The sequence below is a fragment of the Pleurodeles waltl genome, chromosome 4_2, assembly GCF_031143425.1.
Source record: "Pleurodeles waltl isolate 20211129_DDA chromosome 4_2, aPleWal1.hap1.20221129, whole genome shotgun sequence".
Taxonomy (NCBI): Eukaryota; Metazoa; Chordata; class Amphibia; order Caudata; family Salamandridae; genus Pleurodeles; species Pleurodeles waltl.
The window spans coordinates 23079612-23104297 of NC_090443.1; the positions used below are offsets into that span (position 1 = coordinate 23079612).

Here is a 24686-nt window from a genome sequence, read left to right on the forward strand (position 1 = left end):
GATTTGTCACAGGGGCCTCCCCCATCGCGCTGGAAGCTCTGCTTCCAGCGCGATTGAAAGAGAAATGCAAAAGGATTTCTCTTTCAATCACTGGGGGAGGCCCGGAGGGGCTTCAAAGGGAAGGAAAAGTATTTCCTTCCCTTTGAAGTCTCTCCGAGGGTTTCAAAAGCCGGATTGCTTGCAATCCGGCTTTTGAAACCCCACTAGACACCAGGGATTTTTTTTTTTTACTGAAATTCACATAAGGGAGCGACCCCTTGGGCAAGGGTCGCTCCCATGGGGGGCATTTTTTCGGGAAGGCCTTTCTGCCCCGTCTGGGGGCAGATCGGCCTATTATTAGGCCGATCTGCCCCCAGGGGGGGCAGAAACCTCTAGGCACCAGGGAACATTTTTACATTTTTTTTTTTTTATGTTTCATTTTATTTTTTTAGGTGGGGAGCGACCCCTTAGGCAAGGGTCGCTCCCCTTCGGGGAAAATTATATTTAGGCCAATTCTGCCCCCCTTGGGGGCAGATTAGCCTATTTTGATGAGGCCAATCTACCCCCAAGGGGGGCAGAAACCACTAGACACCAGGGAGTTTTTTCTTTGCGTGAATTTCACGCAAGGGGAGCGACCCCTTAGGCAAGGGTCGGTCCCTGGGGGGGGGGGAATTTATTTTAGGCCATTTCTGCCCCCCCTGGGGGCAGATCGGCCTATTATTAGGCCTATCTGCCCCCAGGGGGGGCAGAAACCTCTAGGCACCAGGGCAAATTTTTTTTTGTGTTTTTTTTTTTTTTTTTGTTTGTTTTTTTAGAGATGGGGAGCGACCCATCAGGCAAGGGTCGCTCCCCAGGGGAGCAAATTGTATTTAGACCATTTCTGCACCCCTGGGGGCAGATTGGCCGAGTTTAGGTCAATCTGCCCCCAAGGGGGCAGAAACCACTAGGCACCGGGGATTTGTTTTTTGGCGCCAATGTCACGCAGGGGGAGCGACCCCATAGGCAAGGGTCGCTCCCGGGGAGGGGGGTGGGTGTTTATTTCAGGCCATTGGGGGCAGATTGGCCGATTTTAGGTCAATCTGCCCCCAAAGGGGCAGAAACCGGTAGGCACCGGGGATTTGTTTTTTGGCGCCAATGTCACGCAGGGGAAGCGACCCCGTAGGCAATTTATTTTAGGGCATTTCTGCCCCCCCCCAACCCTGGGACAGGCTGAGCTACAGGCCAAACTCCACAGGTAGGCACCTTGCAAAAAACACCTCTGTTTTCTGTGAAAAAATATGTTGTGTCCACGTTGTGTTTTGGGCCATTTCCTTTCGTGGGCGCTAGGCCTACCCACAGAAGTGAGGTACCATTTTTATCGAGAGACTTAGGGGAACGCTGGGTGGAAGGAAATTTGTGGCTCCTCTAAGATTCCAGAACTTTCTGTCACCGAAATAAGAGGAAAAAGTGTTTTTTTGGCCAAATTTTGATGTTTGCAAAGGATTCTGGGTAACATAACCTGGTCAGAGCCCCGCAAGTCACCCCATCTTGGATTCCCCTGGGTTTCTAGTTTTCAAAAATGCGCTGGTTTGCTAGGTTTCCCCAGGTGCCAGCTGAGCTACAGGCCAAAATCCACAGGTAGGCACTGCTTTTTATAAAAAAATGTGATGTGTCCACGTTGTGTTTTGGGCCCTTTCCTTTCGTGGGCGCTAGTCCTACCCACACAAGTGAGGTATCATTTTTATCGGGAGACTTGGGGGAACGCTGGGTGGAAGGAAATTTGTGGCTCCTCTCAGATTCCAGAACTTTCTGCCACAGAAATGTGAGGAACATGTGTTTCTTTAGCCAAATTTTGAGGTTTGCAAAGGATTCTGGGTAACAGAACCTGGTCCGAGCCCCGCAAGTCACCCCTCCTTAGATTCCCCTAGGTCTCTACTTTTCAGAAATGCACAGGTTTGGTAGGTTTCCCTAGGTGCCGGCTGAGCTAGAGGCCAAAATCTACAGGTAGGCACTTCGCAAAAAACACCTCTGTTTTCTTCCAAATATTTGGATGTGTCCACGTTGCGCTTTGGGGCATTTCCTGTCGCGGGCGCTAGGCCTACCCACACAAGTGAGGTATCATTTTTATCGGGAGAATTGGGGGAACGCTGGGTGGAAGGAAATTTGTGGCTCCTCTCAGATTCCAGAACTTTCTGCCACAGAAATGTGAGGAACATGTGTTTTTTTAGCCAAATTGTGAGGTTTGCAAAGGATTCTGGGTAACAGAACCTGGTCCGAGCCCCGCAAGTCACCCCATCTTGGATTTCCCTAGGTCTCTAGTTTTCAGAAATGCACAGGTTTGGTAGGTTTCCCTAGGTGCCGGCTGAGCTAGAGGCCAAAATCTACAGGTAGGCACTTTGCAAAAAACACCTGTTTTCTTCCAAAAATGTGGATGTGTCCACGTTGCGCTTTGGGGCGTTTCCTGTCACGGGCGCTAGGCCTACCCACACAAGTGAGGTATCATTTTTATTGGGAGACTTGGGGGAACGCTGGGTGGAAGGAAATTTGTGGCTCCTCTCAGATTCCAGAACTTTCTGCCAAAGAAATGTGAGGAACATGTGTTTTTTTAGCCAAAGTTTGAGGTTTGCAAAGGATTCTGGGTAACAGAACCTGGTCCGAGCCCCGCAAGTCACCCCTCCTTGGATTCCCCTAGGTCTCTAGTTTTCAGAAATGCACAGGTTTGGTAGGTTTCCCAAAGTGCCGGCTGAGCTAGAGGCCAAAATCTACAGGTAGGCACTTCGCAAAAAACACTTCTGTTTTCTTAAAAAAAATTTGGATGTGTCCACGTTGCGCTTTGGGGCGTTTCCTGTCGCGGGCGCTAGGCCTACCCACACAAGTGAGGTATCATTTTTATTGCGAGACTTGGGGGAACATAGATTAGCAAAACAAGTGTTATTACCCCTTGTCTTTCTTTACATTTTTTCCTTCCAAATATCGGAGAGTGTGTAAAAAAGACATCTATTTGAGAAATGCCCTGTAATTCACATGCTAGTATGGTCACCCCGGAATTCAGAGATGTGCAAATAACCACTGCTCCTCAACACCTTATCTTGTGCCCTTTTTGGAAATACAAAGGTTTTCTTGATAGCAATTTTTTACTCTTTATATTTCAGCAAATGAATTGCTGTATACCCGGTATAGAATGAAAACGCACTGCAGGGTGCAGCTCATTTATTGGCTCTGGGTTCCTTGGGTTCTCGATGAACCTACAAGCCCTATATATCGCCGCAACCAGAGGAGTCCAGCAGACGTAACGGTATATTGATTTCGATAATCTGACATTGCAGGGAAAAGTTACAGAGTAAAACGTAGAGAAACATTTATGTTTTTTTCACCTCAATTTCAATATTTTTCTTTTTCAGTTGTTATTTTCTGTAGGAAACCCTTGTAGGATCTACACAAATGACCCCTTGCTGAATTCAGAATTTTGTCTACTTTTCAGAAATGTTTAGGTTTCTGGGATCCAGCATTGGTTTCATGCCCATTCCTGTCACTGACTGGAAGGAGGCTGAAAGCACAAAAAATTGCAAAAATGGGGTATGTCCCAGTAAAATGCCAAAATTGTGTTGAAAAATTTGGTTTTCTGATTCAAGTCTGCCTGTTCCTGAAAGCTGGGAAGCTGCTGAGTTTAGCACCGCAAACCCTTTGTTGATGCCATCTTCAGGGGAAAAACCACAAGCCTTCTTCTGCAGCCACTTTTTCCAATTTTTTTGAAAACAACGAAATGTTCCCTGTATTTTGGCCAATTTCTTGGCCTCCTTCAGGGGAACCCACAAAGTCTGGCTACCTCTAGAATCCCTAGGATGTTGGAAAAAAAAGGACGCAAATTTGCCTTGGTTAGCTTATGTGGACGAAAAGTTATGAGGGCCTAAGCGCGAACTGCCCCAAATAGGCAAAAAAAGGCCTGGCACAGGAGGGGGAAAAGCCCTGGCAGCGAAGGGGTTAATTGGGAGATCATAATAGTAAGATGAGGTTTGGGATGAGTAAAATGAGAGATGGAGGAGGAAAGAATCTGTAGTAAGGGATAAGCGAGATCATAGTATTAAAATGAGGTTTAGGATGAGTCCAAGGAGAGATACATAATGGAAGAATTTAGTTGTATTGTTTGGGAGATCATAGCAGTAAACTGAAGCTGGGGTGATCCAGGAGAGATAAAGGAGGGAAACGACTACAAAGGGTTATTTTGGAGATCACAGCAGTAGAATGAGTTTGGGATGAATCAGAGAGTGGAGAAAGAGGATAGATTAAGAGAGTTATAGGGTGGGACAGATTAGTGCATTGGAGAGAGTGAATTGGTTTAATCTCTTGTACAGTAGGAGTAAATAAATATATAGATACATGATTGAATGGAAAGGGAATATATCTGCTTAAGTAAGATAATATATTGAGATTTAAAGCTGTATTGTATTAACACAGACCTTCAAGTGTTGCAGTATTTGAAGGTAATTTATTTGTGTATTTTTTATAACTCAATTTTTTTTATTTTTTTTATTTGATCTTTTCCTCAATAATTCAATAGTGAAGTGCTTGTAGATAAATAGTTATGATATTATTTACCTATTGTGATAGATAAAACAGAGACATGAGCATCTAATCAAACAACTTATATAGAAACTATGCAATGGCCTATGAACATGTTAAGCATAGAATAATATATATGTATATATTTAAGTCATATATACATTTGTTAAGCAGGCCTAAAGGGTATGTATATATTTTAAAAAACATAGTTATCCATATGTGTACAAAGAAATACGCATATCTAGATATATACATATAATCAAATTATAAATGCTTATATATAATCAAATTATAAATTCTTACATACACAGGGATATGCTGTGCATTGCTATTTGAGTATGGTGGTTATGTAGGAAAGATCCAACTCTTCAGTAGTCTTCTGAAGATAAGGGAGTTATCCGTCCAAGTACAAGTCCATATACACAATAAGGTATGTTAATGAGAGTCTTGAGCACGTCTTGTGAATGTTATAAGTTTATTCTTTCCAAGTCACTCTACATCCAAGAAAACAGATGACACGTGTTTTATCATCTAACCTTTTCAAGGCATATATTATTGTGGATGAATTCAAATATAGTAAAAAAATAAGTTGTGTCAGAAATATTCTATAAAAGACTGACTGTCACATACTGGATAAATTCAAAACATCTGAAGAAAGATGCCCATGATAAGCCTTCCGTGTTTGTGCCGTGAGGGGCGAGACGTATAGTAGTTGCATTCGGGGGAAGGAAGGAAATAAATTATGGCACAGAAACATGGCACAGAAGGCACCAGCTTTACTGATGCCATTCTTGGCTGGCAGACATATTTAGTACTGTTTAGTACAAAATTAAAAGGGAAGCTATAGAAGATTTTCAAGGAGAAAACACTTGTCATCCTTCTGCTGGCACCTTCCTCTTCATTTGGACAGAAATCTTTTTAGTACCCATCGAGAAGACAGCAATCTTCTTCTACATCGGCAAAAATATATGAGAAGATCAGATACAGACTTTCAAAACGCAGAATCAAGGCTCCCAAAGAAGACAGAAGTATTGAGTATGCAGAGAAAAGGGTGAATTTCCAGTAGCAGGTTGAAATCACCAATTGTTTGAAGCCTGGTAGAAGTTTACCTCAGATATGTGGCTGTTTAAAATTACTGTGAAGAAACAATATGCATTTAAATTCAAAGATCTCCATGCAGATTCAGGGGTCAGAGGAACATCATGGCCAAAATGCCCTAAGAGACAAATTCTGTCAGAGGCCATCTAAGAATGAGCAAGATGGAGGGGTTCAGGGCCATTACTGAAGATCGAAACAATTTAGTGAATAATTCCATTGGTTCAACAACAGGAGTATAGGATAACAGTAGATCTGCAGGATACTTACAATCATATTTCAATAGTGAAGCAACTTTGTTTTTGTGGTTCTGTGTTCAGAACAAGCATATCTATTTCAGGCCTTGCCATTTAAGCTAAAGACAGCAACCGGTGTGTTTACAAACGTGGTGGCTCTCCTAGTGGCATTCCTCCGTCTTGAAAGATTGGTGCTGTACCCTTATCTAGATTATTAGCTTCTGCATGCTCCATCAATACAGAATATAATGACAGGAGTGCAAATGATGAAATCATGTCAGATGGTGCCTTCACAGGACAGAACGTTCATTGGATTCTGTTTTCCAAACAGAACTTCAAAAGCAGTTTTTTCCACAAGAAAGAGCTTGAAGACTATAGACCTTGGAGACAGAGTTTCTGAGGAATAAAGAAGCCACAACAATATTCTGGTTAAAGATGTATGGTCACATTGTGGCATGCATTTTTACTTTCACTGGGGCAAACCTTCACCCATACCCACTGCTAAATCACCTTTATGCTTATTGGAAGCCAACATGTCAGGATTTCAAGAGGATGATTCTACTGACAAAAGAGATCTGGGACTCTAGGTGTTGGTGGATAAGGAATAATTTCTTACCTGTAACTCCAGTTCTCTTGTAGGGGAATTTCCATTAGAGTCATAAGCACTGAATCGTCCCAGACCCCAGTGCACTTTTTCACAATACATCTTCTTTAATGCAGATGTTTGCCTTTCTTCTGGAATGCCTGCAGAGTCACTTAAGAGAGAGAAAAATATTATGCACCTATCGGAACAGGCTACAATGGCCCAATTCTTCATCTTGTACTTCAAAAAGGAACCAGGAGATTATATATGTATTCAATTCCATGATGTTTTTGTAAAACAGCATAAAAGTATTTCACAAATGAAGTAACACAGGGCTGTGTAGCCCCTTAGGCTGTCATTATATTAGTTAAAATAGAAGCTGCACCTTTAAGAATCCAAAGAATCCAGAGACCACCAGTATCTGATCATGCTGAGCAGGTGGCAGTTACTTCAGTTTTTTTTGAGGCAACATGTGTGTGATACATCGGTCTAGTGGTTACTGCTGTCCACTCTACAGGGGAGGAGGGAGGGTTGCTTATGACTATTATGGAAATTCCCCTACGAGAGAATTGGAGTTACAGGTAAGAAACTATTCCTTCTCTCGTAGGGGATTTCCATTTATAGTCATATGCACTGAATAGAGTAGCAAGATCATCACTACTTCAGGCGATGGAGAGGACATAGAAGGTAACTTTGATGAGTTTAAGCAAATAGACGTCTAAGGGAGGCTTGCCCTACTTTAGAGTCTGCTCTGGCATCAGAATCCAGGCAGTAATGTTTAGTAAATGTATGGACAGGTCTCCAAGTGGCTGCTTTGCAAATATCGGGGATAGGGATATTTCTCAATAAAGCAGCTGTAGCCGCTTTAACTCTCATGGAGTATGCTTTATTCTTAGCTGACAGTGTCTTATTAGCTTTTTGATATCACAACAGGATGCAAGAAACTATCCATCGGGAGATGGATTGTTTAGAAATGGCCAACCCTGTACGGACCAGACCACAGTTGATAAACAGTTGGTTTGATCCTTAGATGCCTCGTGTCCTATCAAGGTAGAATTTCAAAACTGCCCTCACATCCAAGGAATGAAGAGATAATTCAGCTGGAGCAAAGGGATTCTGAAAGAATGTTGATAGTGATATGGTCTGATTAACATGAAAATCTGAAATAACCTTAGGGAAGAATTGTGGGTGTTTTCTCATAAGCACTTTGCTAGAATGGAATACTGTGCATGGTTTGTGAGAACAAAGTGCTTGGATCTTGTTAACCCTGCAAGCTGATGTTATTGATACAAGGAAAGCTATCTTCCAAGAGAGGTGTTGCAGGGAGGCTTTGTGAATAGGCCGCAAAGGCTTCCTGCATAAGATGAGAGAGTATAATATTAAGCTCCCAGTGAGGTGAAGGATGCCTAATGGGAGGGAAGGCCTTTTCTAACCTTCTAGAAAATCTTTGACAGCAGGAATTTTGAAAAAAGAGGTTTGTGAAGGACATTTTCTGTAGGTAGTACGGGCTGCCAGGTGAACCTTTACAGAAGAGAATTGCAAGTCAGGTTTTGCCAGATGGAGTAAATATGGAAGAATGACATCTTACTGGCAAGAAGTAGGGTCCACGTTCTTATAGGAACACCAAATGCACAATCTCTTCCTCTTGAAGGCATATGCGGAACGGGTTGAAGGCCGCTCAGTCTCTTTGAGGATCTCCATGCAGTCCAATGGAAGATTCAAATGTCTCTACTGTACTAGCTCAGAAGCCATGCTGGCAAATTCAAACAGGAGAGATTGGGGTGAACCATCTGGCCTTCGATGTGGACAGATGGACTGGTGAAGGAGGTCCATGAACCACCATTGACTTGGCCACTCCGGAGCTATCAGGATCAACTTGGCTCTCAAGTGGGAAAACTTAATGAGGACTGTTAGAATCAGGGGAATTGGTGGAAAAGCATAAAGAAATTTGCTGGACCAGTATATCCATAGGGCATTCCCCAGCATTCCTGGTTGGTAGTACCTTGAGGCGAAGCTTCTGCATTTTTTTTTTGCGGTGGCAAACAGGTTGATGGCAGATGTGCCTGACAGTTGAAAGATGTTGTGAATTATGTCGACGTGCAAGACCCACTCATGGTTTTCTTGCAGAATCCTGCTGAGACTTTGCCTGTGCATTTTATACAACGGGAAGTTGAGTTGCGGTGATCGTCAGATCCTTGGCTGAGAGCCATTTCCTTGCCTGGGCCTTGCGTGCTAGAGGCCTGGACCTCGTCCCTCCCTGCTTGTTGAGGTAGTAGATGGTTGTTGTGTTGTCTGTCTGAACAAGCAGGGAGCTGGATCTGAACGACAGGTGAAACACTCTTAGCGGTAGATGGACTGTGTGTAGCTCAAGGAGGTTGATATGGTATGTTGTCTCTCTCTCTCTGACCATTAGCCCTGGATCTGGAGATGATCCATGTGAGCCCAATCTTAGTAGTGGGGTGTCTGTTACTATTGATTGAGAAGGAACCTCCTTGTGAAAAGGCATCCCTCGAAGCAGGTTCTTTGAGAAGCACCACCATTTCAGGGAGAGCTTTGCATGACAAAATAGCACTATCCTGTCCACCCAGGTTGCATGTGGAGACATGCAATTGGAGTGAGGAAGATGCTGGATGCCATAGAGTAAAGGAGAGAGGATATTGTTCTCACTGTTGGACGGTAAGCTGTCACAAGAGTGACATTTCTGAAGGATCGATAACTGTCTCTCCTCCAAAGGACGCACCCTTGCCTGTATTGTATCAGTGGAATCTCCCAGGTAATGTAAGGTTTGAAACGGGACAGATGTTGACTTGGAGAGGTTGACCTGAAGACCTAATCTTTGGAGGACACTGCAAATCCAGTTGTAGTGAAGCTGAGCTTCCTGAGACGTTGATGCCTAGATTAGCCAATCGTCTAGGTAAGGACAGGCAAATATTTTGTGCTTCCTGAGATGGGCAGCCACAACTGCCATGCACTTTGAGAATGTCCTGGGTGCTGACTTGGGACAAAATGGAAATACTTGGTCTTGTCCCACTGGGAACCTCAAGACCTTCTGATGTTTTGTGGCAATTGGAATACAGAAGTATGCGTCTTGAAAGTCAATGGAACAGAGACAATCCCACTGGTGTGATTGGGGATAAATTTGGTGTAATGACAGCATCCAGAACTTTTCTAGCTGAATCCACTTGTTGGCTGTTTTTTTCGGTCGAGTATGGGTCTGAATTAGTTCTTGTCTTTCTTTTCCACCAGAAAGTACCTGTCCCTCGTTGATGGTGAGGAACAGGTTCCACCAATTGTTTTTGAAAGAGGATGCTGACTTCTGACCGCAACAGCTGGAGTTGAAAACTGGACGGTTTCAGAGGGATGGACGGTGGAGGACTGGGAACCGGAGACAATAACCATTTTGTACAATATTCAGAACACAGTTGTGTTTTGTTATTTTTTCCCACTCTGTCAAATAAGAGGATATGCTCCTCCCCACCGGAGTGGGTAACAGAAAAGTGAGAAGTAATAACTCAGGTATTTGACACAGATGATTGCTTGACTCCTTGAGCAGTTTGCTGGGTGTATCTACCCCTTGTCTGCTTTCTTTGGTATGAGTGGTAAGGGCACTGTTGCTGTTGTTCTCCACCACTTTTGTTGGTGCCCATACTGAGGGGTTTGGTTTGAACCCTCTGAGGACAGTAAAGTTGTTGATAAGGTCGGAAAGATTTTCGCTGTTCTGTAGTTCTTTCCAAGCCAACTGCTTTCAGTGTCTCCATTTCTGCCCTCATTCTTGCCATTTCATTGTTGGTATGGCTTCTGAATAAAGTGATACCAGAGGAATGGGGATTTAAATTCCTCTGTTGGGATTCTGGCTTGAGTGAGGAAAGGAGAAGCCAAGAATGCCTCTGAGAGTGATTCTGTGGCAGTCCTCAGGTGCTGCACATAGCAAGGGGTCTGCAGCAGCACACATCTTTTAGTTGGAAACAAGTAATCCCTCATTGAGAACTTCTAGAAAGTCTTCTCGTTTGTCTTCTGAAAGATGACCAACAAATGATTGCATAGAGTCCCATAGAGCCCTGTCATACCTGCCTAAAAGGATGGTAGCGCTCAAACCTTTCATTGTGGTTGCCTCTATACTGCAAACCTTAGTCTAACCTCTGACTTTCTTCATCAGGAGGAACCGTTGAAGTGGGACTAGTGCCATGATGTTTCTTTGCCACCACTACTGGTGTTGGGTCGGTACGTAAAAGGCAGGATCCTGCTCCAGAGGGTGGTATTTTTTCTGCAGCTTGGATGGAGCTGGCTTAACAGAGGCTGGCATTAAAAATAAGTCCATAGTTTTAATTGGCCTGGCACTAATGGTAACAAATATCTTGATGCTGACCTAAATTTTATGGTCTCAAAGATTACTGAAGTCAATGTTGTTGAAGCCGATGTTTTGCAGCTCCTCTCACCAAGGCTTTCTGAAATGTGGTGATATCATTCACCGGTGATATGCGTGGAGATGGGGAGTCTGCCAGTGTTGGAGAGTACTGTCCTATAGCAGAGAATGATGTATCTATGGTGCGTTTGGAACTAGATCTTCTTGGATGGTGGCAATAACGTGAGCTCCTGGTTGATGAACGCCTGCAGCTGTGATGGCGCGATCTAGAGCAAGTTGTGGACCTTGGTAGAGCAAGTGGTGCTGGAGGAGGAGGAGGAGGGGGTGGTGATGGAGGCAGGGGTTGAGGTGGAAGCTGAGGAGGTGGTTGAGGAGAGCCAGGTGCAGCTCTTGAAAGGGAATATGTTCTTGAATACACTTAATCTGATGAGGTACAGATGGTCCTCCTCTTTCTTCTCGCCTCTTGTAGCCTTAAGGAGGTTGAGAAGGGCCACCATGTCGAGCGGTCTCTATGCTTTGACGTCAACCTGCTTGTTGACAGTGATAGACGGCGGCGTTGTTATGAACCTCGGTGTCAATCTTCTGTGGAGCCTTGATGGCAATCCGGACCTCAACAGTGAGCATTGTGGAGGTGAATTCCTCTACATCGATAGAGGTCTGCGAGTTGACAGTGATGTTCTTGACGTCGGCACCCCATGATTTGATCAATGACCAGTGGTGTTTCCTCAACAGTTAACCATGGGTAGACGGGCAACAGGTAGAGCCTGTACACCTCTCCTCGATGTCGATCAGGACCGATGCCAATGTTTTCTTACTGGGACGCTCTCCAGAGGCAGATGAGAGAGCCTGGGTAGAAGATATTTTTTGTAAAAAGACCTCTAATTTCTGTAAGAAAAAAATAAAAGAAGCCTTGAAAAGACCAAAGACGTTTAGCAAACAGTTCTCACCAAAATTTTGAAGAATAAAGCCAAAATCTGGCCAAACTCAATACTCCAGGGTCATGTCAGCAGGAGCCAGAAAAAAAGAACTGAAGCAACTGCCATCTGATCAGCATGATGGGATACTGGAGGACTCTGGATTGGTAAAGGCACAACCTCTACTTTAACTCCTATAATAACAGCCTATGGGGCTACACTGCCTGACGCTACCTCATCTCTCTACTGTACCAAAAAAAGGTTTGTGAAAGACATTCATGCTGTTTTACAAAAACATAATGAAATTGTATAGATATATAATCTCATGGCCCCTTTTTAAGTACGAGATGAAGAACTGGGTCACTGTAGTTTGTTCCTATAGGCTGCATAATATTTTTCTCTCTCCTAAGTGACTCTGCCGACCTTCCGGAAGAAAGGCGAACAACTGCACTTAAGAAGATATATTGTGTAAAAGTGATTTGGGGTCCCCGCATGTGGGCGGGACTATTCAGTGCTTATGACTATAAATGGAAATCCCCCCGAGAGAAGTAAGGTGACTTTGAAGAAAGGAATTTCACTTCAGTCCACTTTTCTGAGGATCATAACAATAAACGCAAGAGCATTGTTCTGGGGGCCTGTTGTGAAAAAATTATCTACAGAAGCCCGATGGAGTATAATAGGCAGCAAGAAATCTTCTACCTGGAGAGAACTATTGGCAATGTTCAGAGCTCTAAATTTATTTTTTTCTCTCATATCCAGACCAATGTGTTCTAATAAGATCAGATAGCATGATCACAACCATCGAAAGGCAATAAGTACAAAAGTATAGCCCTCAAAACAATTAGCAGCTCAGTTGGAGTGGAGAATTATTTGCTATCCCTGGGTGTCACCTCTAAGAGCAAAAGAAAAAGAGGAATTCAGGCAGGCTTCCTGACCAGAATATTCCTGCTCTCCTAAACTCCTTCCTTAAAAGCTGTTGTTTTTCAAGATTCCTTTTCAGGATTTTTTAGCTTCTTCAGACAACTTACAGGTCCCCAGATGCTGTTTGAAATTTCAGGTGATGATAGTATAGGGGATAGATATTGACAATGTAGTGGCCACAGGAACTGCAATATGCGTTCCAGCCTTTTCCAGTAATTCCAAAAGTTTTTGATCACCTAAAGGGGTCCAACAGGAAAATGGTGATGGCAGTTGCATTCAGGACAAGGAGATCATGGGTTCTCCTCCTAGAGAGATTATCAACTGACAAACCTTGCAAGGTTCCCATCAATTCCTCCCCTCTAGGTCGGGAAAAGCACTGCCCATTGTTGTTTGGGAAGGAGAGGCTTAAAGAATAAGGGTCTGCCTTTTCACAGAAAAGAGACAATTCAAAATTCACTTAAACTCTCAACTCTGAACTTGTATGCAAGTCATTAGGTTTGGTTTCAGGTATGGTGGAAAAATAATTCCGTTTATTATTTGAAAAGTCAATTGGTTTCAATCATGGATTTTTTGTGGGGTGGATTCCATAAGAATATAGCTCTTTCAAATTTAAGAGCCCATGGGCAGAGGTAAAAGCTTTCAGGGACTCGTGGGAGAACCATGGAGGTGGGGGAAGGGGAAATTAGGTGAATCATTAATTTTCTCTACTCCAACCTTTGAAGTAGAAAATAAATTGGTATTTACTGGATGCAGAAATAACATTATCAATGTATCTGCAGGGAATTAAGGGGGTGATTCTGACCCCGGCGGTACTAGACCGCCGGGGCCAGGGTCGGCGGGAGCACCGGCAACAGGCTGGCGGTGCCCCGCAGGGCATTCTGACCGCGCGGTTCAGCCGCGGTCAGAAGAGGAAAACCGGCGGTCTCCCGCCGGTTTTCCGCTGCCCTTCTGAATCCTCCATGGGGATTCAGACACCCCATACCGCCATCCTGTTCCTGGCGGTTCGCCCGCCAGGAACAGGATGGCGGTATGGGGTGTCGCGGGGCCCCTGGGGGCCCCTGCAGTGCCCATGCCAATGGCATGGGCACTGCAGGGGCCCCCATAAGCGGGCCCCACTTTGAATTTCACTGTCTGCATTGCAGACAGTGAAATTCGCGACGGGTGCAACTGCACCCGTCGCACCTTCCCACTCCGCCGGCTCAATTCTGAGCCGGCGTCCTCGTGGGAAGGGTTTTTGCACTGGGCTGGCGGGCGGCCTTTTGGCGGTCGCCCGCCAGCCCAGTGCAAAAGCCAAAATACCCTCAGCGGTCTTGCGACCGCGGAGCGGTATTTTGGAGGGGGGAAGTCTGGCGGGCGGCCTCCGCCACCCGCCAGACTTAGAATGACCCCCTAAGTGTTTCCGAATTCTGATCATGTGTTTATTACTTTGGTTAAACTACCAGGGTCATAAAGTGTCTTCTTTTCTGATAAGAAGGTGGTTAAGGTTAACACTATCCGTTGCTTACTCGATATCAGGGACTCATCTTTTGGATGGAATGCAAGGGGCATCAAAAAGAGCTTGGGCATCCTGAGCAGCAGTTCACAGTCTTCCTATCAGTTTTGTAGCGCGGCAACATGGTCTTCTCTGATGTGAATACATTTGTCTACCATTACGTACTTCATGGGTGGAACACTAAGGATAAGAATCTTTGGTGTAGGAGTTCCTAATTCTGTATTTACATAAATCATCGTATTGATTACAATAAATCACTAGGGGGTAGCAAATGGAGTGTTAGCTAAGCGTTTTCATTCTTTTACTTGGTGCTAAAGGCCATTTGATTGCTTACTTTGGCATTCATGATAAATAATGACTGGCTTCAGGCAAGGGATGTAGAGGTAATGTCCTGATTACTTACTCTTCATTACTCTTGGTCCTACTCGTCCCCATACTTCCTGTGTATTACATGTCTCTAGAGCTGAGCACAACCTCACAAGTAACGACTGGTACAAGTAGGAGTAAGAGTAATGAAGATTACCAAAAATAATTGGGGGATACATTTTCATAGCAAAACTGTACAGCACAGTCCCTAAAAATTAAGCTCAGATGACTCACATGTCCCTGCGCCTTTTCATTTGAGTCATCCTTCCTTTTCCTTAAGTCAGCTCCTCCCGTAGGCTACCGTGCTTGTGCCCGCCCACAGGCCTGCTGCGTTTGAACACCAACAGATTGTCACGTTAGCATGCTGTTCCTCTCTCATGAAGGGCATCTCGCCTCTTGCCGGGATCTTGGCAGGTATGCCTATTTGGGAAGCCACGAAGTCGTGAAGCCATAGCGAGGGTGAAGTCCTTGCGCTGCTGCATGGCTCTCATGGGGGGGACGGGGTTTGCTGCAGGGGGACACCTTCCTTGGCGCTGCTGGATTGCAATGTTCAACGAGCTGGCCATTTTTTTCACCGCCCCAACACCATGGCTCGCTTTGTACCGCTGTCACTGCACCTAACCCACCCAGGGAGCCAAGTGAGTTGGAGCGTGCAGCATGACCGTGATCGGCGGCCAGGAGTTCATGTGTCTTAGATATGACTCACACATGGTGGCGTTAGGGGGGCGCTAAGGGGTGCAAGAAAAGTGGTGCAGCACTGGGTGCAGCACCAGTTTTCTTAAATCTGGCCCCTAGCGTTTCTGCCAAATAGGAATATAATATTTCGGAACTTACCCAGCTTCTGGCTAACAGCAATAGGTGAACTTAAGACTGATTGGAGTTGCTTGGAGTCGCTGTTCTGCTCAAACTTGCCATTTTTTATGAACACACCTGCGGAAAAGGAGAGGAGTTTGTCTTGTTAAGTTCTAACTTGCTCCAATTAACATGGGGAAAAGCAAGAACACTATGGCCACCACAGTAGGCACAGGAACTACCATAGACAGGTTCTTGAAATAGGCTGTTGGGGTTATTTTTAGTTGGTGGAACGCCGCTTGTCACTTTCTCCTTCCCCAACACTCACCACAGCCTTCCATCACCTCCAACAACAACGTCTACTCTCGATCCAACTGACAATGGCACAACCCCTGTGGTCCCTGTGATCTCATATTTGCCTAGCACACCAAAAGAGGCAGCTCCTGTGGAGTTTTCAGATGCTATGTCCCCAAGGGAACCATCCAGTATTACTGGACGCAAGTCATGTAGCCCAAAGGACCACCACCACTACTTCTACCTCGACACAGGCCCCAGGAACTGACCAGCCAGCATATGAAATTGACTCAAAGTGCCAAAACTACCTGTTAGGGAAACCTACAATTATTTTTGATAGATTTATTAACTAGTAAACATGACCCTATGTGCATTCGACTCGGAGAAATCGAAGCAAAACTCTCCACACTGGCCTCACTCCCCCACCCCACTCCAACAGATGGGGGCTCTATATGCTTGTGCCTATCAACCGTTAGGGACAGGGACCCCTTCCTCTGCACCCTCAGCTCCCCCTGCTTAGCGTGCAAAGGCAACAGGATATGTGGCAGAGAGTAGCAGGGTAGCCAGGGGGTTGACCCTGGCAATATTCTGAAGCAACCAAGCCCAAACCTAGAGAAACAATCTACCCTGAATGCCCCAACTCACACCTCAAGGGCACATCATAGGGTATGGAAGCAGCAACCAAAGGTCAATTACTTGAGGCGTGGCCCAAAGCACCGAAGAGTGATCCTTTAAAGCTGGGTGTTACTTCTTGTTCTTATCCATAACTTGCCCCGGATTGCACCCCTTACTCCCTGGTCATGAAAACTGTACTGACCATTTCTGGTTCAGGTGACAAGGACTTTTACAGCTTAAAGAATAAAGTGATCTTTTGGATCCAAAATAAGGATGGCTGGTGCCACGATATACCTGCAGAAATACTGATGGTCAGAAGATCCCCTAGGTTAGGTCTTAGTTCCAAGTAAACAAAGGGAGATTGTGTAATACTAAATTTTAGGTCTCCAAGGGTGGTAAAGTCACTTTTGCTTTTTTTCCAATTTTTTTTTTCAGCCACCGGGCTGTAGCCAGGTTGAACCCTTGGGTTATTTTTGTACACCATCTATCCTCCCCCAGGCCAGCAGGGGTGATCCTACTTCTTGCTCCACCACAATAAGTCCAAGGTTTAATATCGCTACTAGGAATGCCTTTGATCCTTTAACATCCTTAAAAGATATTGACTGATGCCATCTTAAGATGCCTGTCACAGACGAGGTAATGGCATCCCTATGAGGGGGCCTTGCAGGTCTCAATCCCCCAGACATTATTCTGATTGTGATCCTACCCCTGAGCTTTATGCTCACGATTACCCCCAGCCCGAAGTAAGCTCCTGGAGTACCCGCTTCCAAAAGCCCCTGGAAAGCTGTTTTAGTATTGTCTCTTGGAACATTGCTGAGGCACACAACAAATGCTCAAACCAAGATGGGTTAGGATTTGTCAGCCAGAATGAAATTTTATGTTGCCAAGAAACCTGGTCCGTATCTGATTTTCACCTAGAAGGGTTCTACGCCTCCTTGGAACCTGCAATTCCATCTAAGTCGGGTAGAGCTTGTGGTGGCCTCGCCAGTTTTTTTCTCTGTGAAAGCGACTGATTATAAAGCACGAAAATGTTGGTCCTCCTCCTATTTTATGGTCTCCTTCTTATCACTCCCTGTTGATTTTGACATATTATTAATACATTTTAACTATAATATATTTATTCAATCAAACCCGGATTCCATTGACGAAAAAGGTGATTTCCTCCTGGACGTTTCCAAGAAGTCAAAATGTACTTTACACATTGTCTGGATAGGGGATTTTAGTAGGAATATTTGCAAGTTGTGAGAGTCACAGGCATATGGCTTGTGCAGCGAGCAACATGCAAATGTAACCAATTTCTCCCATTCTGTATACAGGGAAGCCTTCAATTAAATATTAATGAAGTATGACCTAGTTTTCTGAAGTGACGCTCTAAATCCAGTAATTGCTTTAGTACCCACCTTTACAGGGAATCACACAGGTGGCACTATAGATCATGTTTTATTTTAATACCTTATTTGACCGACTTTAAGGTTCTAGGGTGCTGTACAAATTATCATAACCATTTGTACTTTACTCTGGGTTCCCTAATCCAAAATACAAAAACTCAAAAAAATGGAAATTACATGGAATAAGGGCCTAAAACTAAATGGAGGAAAGTGGACCCTGTTCTATTTAATTTATAGAATCATTAATGACTCTATAGGGCCCATTATGACTTGTTTGACTGATAGCATGGGGCCTGAGGTGATTTGCCCCACTTTTGAAAACATATGTAGGTCTATCTCAACCTCACGCGCAAAGTCACCTATTGAGAACCATTACTTTACCACTGGTTTAATGCAGCATGCTCTATGGCGTATAAGCAATTATTGTCTGCTCTGAAAAATCACCCGCGGGTAGCCTGCAACGTTAAACAGGCTAGAGCGGCTTACAATAAGGTTCTTGGCGGAAAGAAAAGGGAGTTCAGGTTCATAGCTTGGGATGACCTCCAAAAAGCTGGGGAAATGAAGGACAGTTCCAAATTGTGGGAGGAGATTAACAGGCCATATTTTAAGGATACTGATGCCCCAATAGACACCGTTGTTGAAGTAGACATCTGTGTGGCACATTTTACTAAAATCTGCTCCTCAGGAGAGGAACGACTTACATAGGGCCTAACCCCACACACCCGTCGCCTACCCTACCAATTGGTGATCCAGGTCCAGACGGCGTTCCAGCAGATATTTTTAAGTCGAATATGCCCCTATGGGTCCCATTACTACCTCAGGTTTTCAGGTCAGTAACGCAGGGCCCCAGTCCTGAATCATACAAGACTGCTTTATTGGTCTCAATATTTAAAAAAGGTGACAGGTCCTCACCGTTATGCTACCGCCCTCAACAATTCTAGTGTAAAAATCTTGGGCCGAGTTCTATTGTCTTGTTTGAAAGATTGGGCTTCTGCAAATAATATATTAGCTGACACCCAATTTGGGTTCAGATTAGGTCTAGAGACAGTTGACCAATGCCTAAACCTCTATTTAATCCTGGGAAAATATACGAAGGCAAAATATGAATCAGTACATATAGTCTTCACTGATTTATCAAGTGCATTTGACCTTGTTAACCGTGAAAAGCTGTGGGATCTAATGGGCGTTATGGTAGAGGAACCAGAACTTTTAACACTCATATGTCAGCTCCACCAAGACCTGGCAGTAAGGATGCGTTATGGCCCCTCTGGTGAATGCTCACCACAAGTTTAATCTTCCAGGGGCATTAGACAGGGAAGCATCCTGGCCCCCTTCCTCTTCTTACTCTATAGATGGGATTAACAATTTTTTTGACTGAGAAAGGACGTGCCACGAATGGGGAAGAAGCCTGTTCCCATTTTGCTGTGTGCAGACGACGCAGTATTAACCGCCTGCACAGCAAATGAGTTGCAGATTATCCTAGACCAATTATTGCCTTTTTCAAAGACTTCGGGCCAGATGTAGCAAGCGTTTTGCATGGTGCAAACAGCGAATTTCACTGTCTGCGCCATGCAAAATGCACATCGCGATGCTCATTCCCATTTTGCGAGTTGGTAACCTGGTTACCGACTCGCAAAATGGGAACGCGACTCGCAAATAGGAAGGGGTGCTCCCCTTCCTATTTGCGATTTGCATCCGATGTAGAATTGCTGTGTGACCGCGAACGTGGTCGCAAAGCAATTCGCAGTTAGCACCCATTTTAAATGGGTGCTAACCTATTCGCAAAAGGTAAGGGGTCCCGATGGGACCCATTCTCCTTCGTGAATGGCTCTGAAAACATTTTTTCAGAGCAGGCAGTGGTCCTATGGCAGTGGTCCTATGGACCACTGCCTTCTCTGAAAAAATTAAACAAAAACGTTTCATTTTTTCATGTGTATTGCAACTCGTTTTCCTTTAAGGAAAACAGGCTGCAATACAAAAAAAAAACTGCTTTATTAAAAAGCAGTCACAGACATGGTGGTCTGCTGTCTCCAGCAGGCCACCATCCCTGTGAGTGCTGCGAATTGCAAAGGGGTTGCAAATTGCAACCCACCTCATTAATATTAATGAGTTGGGTCTTTGCGACCCCCTTGCGATTCGCAGATGGTGTCAGGGACACCATCCTGCATCTGGGTCTGCGAATTGCAAATTGCGATTCGCTCAGACAATACAAAATGCTGGCACGAGAATAACTTCAACAGACAATGCAAGATATCAAAAGTACTCAAGAGGCAGTAAGGGCAAGACTTAACTGACACTGGAGCAGTGAAGAAAGAGGGATATTTATACATACCGTCAGAAGGAGCGAAGATTGGACATTGGTTACCATGGGAACGTTGCTTTCATGGGTGTTGTAGTTTTTTCGTGGAGTCATTGAACTTTGAACTTGCTGTTAAATAAAGAGTGAAGTAAGATATGCATAATCCTCACCTCCATGTCCTTAATAGAATTGAAACTTTCCAACATGTTAGCTAGGAGATTTCTCATTTTCTAGCACAAGTGATTTATGAAGGAAACAGATATGAGTTGAGCTTCTATTGGGAGGAGGGTGGATTGCATGTAAATCTATGAAATATACCAATACTGGAGAACCACAGTTACATGTAAGTTACTTATTTTCTTCTCCAGTATTGGAGTATCTTTCACAGACTTACATACTAGAATCAGAATAATTAGCAGGAAATATAAGGTATACTAGCGGACGGTGGGAAAATAATAATTGTCTCCCTTTATGTAAATACATTTTGTACAACTGCTTGTCCTACTGCTGTGTGCATCCTGTCTGCGGCATCTAGGCAGTAGTGCTGAGTAAAGGTGTGGCTGCTAGACCACATTGCCGCTCTGCATCTTTGCTTTATAGGCAACCCTGCGAAGAGAGCTACGGAGGTGGAGACAGCTCTGGCGGAGTGGGCTTTGATGCTGGCTGTCAGTGGTTTGCCTGCTAACTGGTGACAAAACTGTATGGTGGTGGCAATCCACCGTGCTATGGTCTGTTTGGTTATAGGCTATCCCTTTCTTAGTTGTCCATAGCCTACAAACAATTGATCAGCTCTGCAAATTTGCTGTATAGGCACCCCTGCGAAGAGAGCTACGGAGGTGGAGACAGATCTGGTGGAGTGGGCTTTGACGTTGGCTGTCAGTGGTTTGCCTGCTAGCTGGTACCAAAACTGTATGGCGGTGGCAATCCACTGTGCTATGGTCTGTTTGGTAATAAGATATCCCTTTCTTAGTTGTCCATAGCCTACAAACAATTGATCAGCTTTGCAAAAGCTACTAGTCTTTAGTATGTAGAATTTGAGAAATCTCTTTATATCTAAGGAATGTAGCGCTCTTTCTGCTGGAGTTTGGGAAGAAAGTTTTCAACACCACTGGTTCATTCAGATGAAAGTTCGAGGGAACTTTGGGAATAAATTTAGGATTAGTTCTAAGGATGAAAGTGTCCGACTTCAATTGGGGAAAAGGTTGAGAGATTGTAAATGCTTGAATGTCACTGACTCTTTGCTGAAGAAAGCACTAGGAGAAGCGCTGTCTTCCAGGAAATGTATTTCAAGTCTGCTCTGTGTATAGGCTTAAATGGATGTTTCATTTTTTGTGAAAGTACAATATTGAGGTGTAAGGCAGGACGAGGGATTTTAACTGGAGGAAGCAATCTGAATAGCCCCTTTAGGAATTGTTTTACAATTCAGGAGGACCGTAAAGATGCTGAATTAGTGGGACAGCGAAATCTAGAAATGACTGCCAGGTGAACCTTGATGGATGAGTGAGACAGAACTGATTGGCATTTATTGTTCTCCTTTGTCGCAAAGAGTTCCAAACTGGGCTTGCCCTAGCAAAGAAAAAGATGATTGAGAGTTGTCTGGTTGAGCTCCCACTCGTGGCAGGTTGATGAGGTCCTGCTTAATGAGTCCGCAAGAGTGCTGGATACTCCTGAAATGTGTTCTGCTCTGAGAGTTATTGATGTCGAAGTGCCAATTCCATATCCCTTGCGCTTGGAGTGAAAGCGCTGGCAATATTGTACAACCCTGCTTGTTGAGGTTGTGCATGCTTGTGGTGTTGTCGGTTCGGACCGTAACTGATGAGCCCTTGATTTTGGTCACGAAGGACTTGAGTGCTAGGAAGACGGCTTTTAATTCTAACAAGTTATGTGGAGCATTGCTTCCTGGGTGGTCCATTTCCCTCCACTGCCAGGTCTTCGAGATGCGCACCCCATCTGTCTAGGGACCCATCTGTGGTCAGATCATGTTCCGGGCTTTGATTCAGAAAGGACAGACCTTCGGAGATGTGGGGCGGCTTCGACCACCATTCCGTGGCCTGTTGCATTGGTGGGGTTATTTGGACAATGTCGTCGAAAGATCTGTTTATTTGTGTCCTTTGGCTGTCTAACTGTTGTTGAAGTGGTCTCATGTGGAGATGGCAGTTTGGTATTAACAGAATGCAAGAGGAGAGCACTCCCAGAAACGATTTGTAGATCCAGACAGAAGTGGCCTTCCAAAATCTAGCGCTCCGTCTCAGCAAAAGAATCTGTCTGTCTTGAAAGGCGAAGGGCTTTAGCTTTTTCCGTATCTAATACAGCTCTTAGAAAGGTGATGTCGGTTAATGGCATTAGATGTGATTTTTGGTAGTATACTGAGAGGCCTAACGTCTGGAAGAGTGATAGGAATGTTGCTGTGTCTCTCGCTACCTTGGACACTGTGTTAGCTTTTATTAGCCAATCGTTCAAGTATGGAAACACTTGAACTTCTTTAGGTCTGAGATACGCTGCCACCAGAGCTAAGACCTTGGTGAACACTCAAGGAGCTGATCTCAGGCTGAATGGTAACACTCTGAATTGGTAGTGTGTGCCTGCTACCTTGAAGCGTAGGAATTTCCTGTGGCTGAGGTGAGTAGGGATATGAAAATAGGTGTCCTGGAGATCTAAGGCCATAATGTGATCCCTCTGGTTGAGCAACTGTAATACATCCTGAAAAGTGACCATCCAAAATGATTGTTTTTTCAGGAATTTGTTTAGACGCCGGAGATCTAAGATGGGGCTCCAGTCTCCTGTCTTTTTCCGGATGAGGAAGAAGTGAGAATTGAAGCTGGTTCCCCTCTGAGACTTCGGTACGATCTCGATGGCTCCCTTGTCTATCATTGTGGACATTTGTAAAAGGAACTCTTTTAAGTGGGCAGGTGGGGGTTCCCAAGCTAGTACATCTGGGGGAGGTTGCTGAAATTCCAGGGTATGCCCTCTGGTGATATTGAGAACCCATCGCTCTGAGGTGATCTGGGACCACTGGTGGGAGAAGCTGGGAATTCTGCCCCCATCTGAGAGTTGGACTAGGGGTTGGAGGCAGGCACCTGATGGAAGTCATTGTTTTCTGCATGTGTCCTTGCCCTTATAAGTAGACTTTCCTCTGGTGGTATGTCTGTAGGCTGCAGATGGTGGCTGCCTAAAGGATTGTTGTTGTGGATTGGTGGCTGAATGAAACTGTCCCTGATAAGGTTGGTATTGTCTATATTGGTGTAGGCCACCCCTGTAGGAATACAGTCCTCTACCTCTCACCCCTCGAAAGGGCTGCCTTCTGAATTGTAGAGTACCCAACAATCTAGCTGTGTCTGTGTCCGTTTTTATTGATTTTAACGCGTCATCGACATGCTTGCCACATATGGCATGTCCAGAACCTTCATCTGAACCTCCGGGTAGAAGTGGCCTTTAGTCAACCCTACTGCCTTAGCACTGCCACTCTTGCTAGCTGGCAAAACCTGTGTGTGACACATCTATTGCACAGTCTATGATCTCAGCAGAGATCTTTTCTCCCTCTTGTAACCTTTCATGCTTCAGTTCTAGCATCCTTGTGAAGGAGATCAATGTATTAAGAGATATCTGACCACACCTGGCAGTTGTGTCGTCCTAGAATCGCGAACAAGTTTGCTGCCCTGACCATTGTACCCGCCATTGTGGAACATTTCTTTCCTTTTGTATCTAAGCACTGTCCTTCCTTATCCGGGGGCGCGAAAAGCAGAGAGGATGGGTTTCTTGACCTGTGCTGACCTGCCTGGGTTATCACGGAGTCAGGTTTGGGTTGACTGATCAAACAAGCTGGTGAATTTTCTGGCGCCTTGTATTTTTTATCTAGTCTAAGAAGTACTGATGGTATGGAGGATGGGGTCTGCATCACTTTAAGACCTTCTTCCGAGATGAAATCTACAAGCGGGGTCGCGCAAACTGTCTTTCTGGTGTCTTCTTTAAAGTCATAAAGGAAACAATCCGACTGCTTTGATACAATGGAAAGCTGGAATCTCTTGGCTGCTCTTTCCATTACACTATGGAACCCTCCTATATCTTGTGGAAGAGAATCAACTGGTGGTGGAGTAGAGGGGGATGGGTTTGAGTCTGGTAGTCATCCCATTGACTGGGGAGCGGGGCATTGTCCTGGATTTCCTGTTCTACTTGATCCTCTTCCGAAGAAGGCGGATCATTTTCGGGATGTTTAGATGGAAGTGGTAACGGTACTGAAGGAACCTGAAACCCTGATGACTGGTCACGAGAAGGAGGACTTAACAGTAGTTGTGAATGCTGAAGCAGAGTTGATGATCCTGGTGGTGGGAATCTATTGTAGTAATCCTGCATCATATTGTGCAAATTGGCAATTAGTGACACTGGCATCTGAACTGTTGACTCGCACTCTTGTTCTTGCGAACGTGTGTGTTGTTGATCATGAAAAGATTGTTGAATATGTAACTCTTCACACTCTTCTTCATCCTCTTCCTGGAATTTAATTTGTAGTTCTGAAGGACAAGCAGACAGACCATCATCAGAGTACTCATCTCCATATTTGTCTTTATCCTCATCAAGAAGACGTTCTGAATGTGCTGGCGATACCTTACTGGGTGAGGTATGTGAAAGCTGTAATGTCTCTTAAGCGGATTTACGTTTTATTTTTAAAATTCTTAAGGGTAAAAGGGAGATTTCGTTGAATGAACTGTCATCGACCGTATAGTCGCCGGTGTGTCTGTGGGAAAGAAATGGGCCGTCGATGTTGTTGTCATCGACGATGCCCTCGTCAACTGAGTCATTGTCGACAGTGTTG

At 44.7% G+C, this 24686-nt stretch overlaps 1 long non-coding RNA gene across 1 annotated transcript in view; it reads left to right on the top strand.

The window, feature by feature from the left end:
* The window catches only part of LOC138294068 (uncharacterized), a 32939-nt gene extending 8466 nt beyond the window's left edge, over window positions 1-24473 (top strand). Inside the window, exon 3 of the long non-coding RNA XR_011203165.1 lies at window positions 24383-24473. This is a non-coding gene — a long non-coding RNA (uncharacterized lncRNA). The remainder of the gene's footprint in view (window positions 1-24382) is intronic.
* The last annotated feature ends 213 nt before the right edge of the window (window positions 24474-24686 follow it).